Source organism: Hypanus sabinus, chromosome 3 (assembly GCF_030144855.1).
Source record: "Hypanus sabinus isolate sHypSab1 chromosome 3, sHypSab1.hap1, whole genome shotgun sequence".
Classification (NCBI taxonomy): domain Eukaryota; kingdom Metazoa; phylum Chordata; class Chondrichthyes; order Myliobatiformes; family Dasyatidae; genus Hypanus; species Hypanus sabinus.
Window position 1 is genome coordinate 122,940,453 of NC_082708.1, and position 2,361 is coordinate 122,942,813.

Consider the following 2,361-nt stretch of genomic DNA (forward strand, 5'->3'; position numbering starts at 1 on the left):
TATCCCTTTGCAGATTCAGTTTTGTTTCCTACTCATAACTTGCTAACTAACCCAGCTGTCTTTGTATTATCAGCAAATCTGGCTATAGCATACTCGGGCCCTACATACAAGCCATTGTAGAAAATAGCAATTAGTTGAGACCCCAACACTGATTTCTATGGCAAACCACTAATTAGCAATTAATTGAGGAACCTATTTATCCTTAAATTCTTCTGCCAGTACATCACCCCAACTCCAAGAGCTCTTATCTTGTGCAGGGGGATCTTTCACATACCAAGATATTGGTGAGATCACACTTGGAATATTGTGAGCAGTTCTGGTCACCACACTAAAGAAAGGATATTGTAGTGCAGAAGAGTACTATAGAAAAGATAGAAATAATGTAGAAGAGATTCACTAGGACATTACCTGGAATGGAGGCCTTTAATTACAAGGTAGATGGGATTGTTTTCACTGAAGTGCAGGAGGCTGAGGGTGGCCTTAGAGAGGCTTATAAACCCCAGAGAGGCAAGGATTGGATAGATGATCAGTTTTTCCATTGATATAAGAGTCCAAAACTGCAGGCCACAAGTTTAATATAAGGGAAACACTAAAAGGAGATCTGAGGGGCAAATTTTTCACACACCAGGTGATGGTTGTATAGAACAAGCTGCTAGAGCTGGTGGTAGTGGCAGATACAATAACAATGCTTAAAAAGCATTTGGACAGATACATGGATTGAAATCGAGGGATATGACCCAAATGACGAAAAACAATATTAGCATAAATAGCCATCTTGGGCAGCATGGACTTCATGGTGAAGTTTCCATGCTGTATCACTCTAACTAAGTCAAGTTTCTATATTGCATTAGCAGGTGAAGAATTGCAAGAGCCCATAACTGATACAGAACAGCCCTCAAGTCCTCTCATAGCCTGTGAACGATGGAGGGAGATTTTCCAACTAAATTTAGAAAACGAGCTGCTCCGTGTCCTCCCGGTGCCCCTAACCGGGAGGGGGAGCGGCTCTGGTCCTCCCAGCGCCCTTAACCGGGAGGGGGAGCTGCTCCGGTCCTCCCAGTGCCCTCAGCCGGGAGGGGGAGCTGCTCCGGTCCTCCCAGTGCCCTCAGTCGGGAGGGGGAGCTGCTCCGGTCCTCCCCGCGCCCCAAAGCGGGAGGGGGAACTGCTCCGGTCTTCCCCGCGCCCCTAACCGGGAGGGGGAGCTGCTCCGGTCCTCCCAGTGCCCTCAGCCGGGAGGGGGAGCTGCTCCGGTCCTCCCAGTGCCCTCAGCCGGGAGGGGGAGCTGCTCCGGTCCTCCCCGCGCCCCAAAGCGGGAGGGGGAGCGGCTCGGGTCCTCCTGGTGCCCCTAACCGGGAGGGGGAGCTGCTCCGGTCCTCCCCGCGCCCCTAACCGGGAGGGGGAACTGCTCCGGTCTTCCCCGCGCCCCTAACCGGGAGGGGGAGCGGCTCTGGTCCTCCCGGCGCCCCTAGCCGGGAGGGGGAGCTGCTCCGGTCCTCCTGGTGCCCCTAACCGGGAGGGGGAGCTGCTCCGGTCCTCCCCGCGCCCCTAGCCGGGAGGGGGAGCGGCTCCGGTCCTCCCGGTGCCCCTAGCCGGGAGGGGGAGCTGCTCCGTCCTCCCCGCGCCCCTAGCCGGGAGGGGGAGCGGCTCCGGTCCTCCCGGTGCCCCTAGCCGGGAGGGGGAGCTGCTCCGGTCCTCCTGGTGCCCCTAACCGGGAGGGGGAGCTGCTCCGGTCCTCCCCGCGCCCCTAGCCGGGAGGGGGAGCTGCTCAGGTCTTCCCCGCGCCCCTAACCGGGAGGAGGAGCGGCTCCGGTCCTCCCCGCGCCCCTAACCGGGAGGGGGGAGCTGCTCCGGTCCTCCCAGTGCCCTTAACCGGGAGGGGGGAGCTGCTCCGGTCCTCCCAGTGCCCTTAACCGGGAGGGGGAGCTGCTCCGGTCCTCCCAGTGCGCTTAACCGGGAGGGGGTGCTGCTCCGGTCCTCCCAGTGCCCTCAGCCGGGAGGGGGAGCTGCTCCGGTCCTCCCAGTGCCCTCAGCCGGGAGGGGGAGCTGCTCCGGTCCTCCCAGTGCCCTCAGCCGGGAGGGGGAGCTGCTCCGGTCCTCCCAGTGCCCTCAGCCGGGAGGGGGAGCTGCTCCGGTCCTCCCAGTGCCCTCAGCCGGGAGGGGGAGCTGCTCCGGTCCTCCCAGTGCGCTTAACCGGGAGGGGGAGCTGCTCCGGTCCTCCCAGTGCCCTCAGCCGGGAGGGGGAGCTGCTCCGGTCCTCCCAGTGCCCTCAGCCGGGAGGGGGGAGCTGCTCCGGTCCTCCCAGTGCCCTCAGCCGGGAGGGGGAGCTGCTCCGGTCCTCCCAGTGCCCTCAGCCGGGAGGGGGAG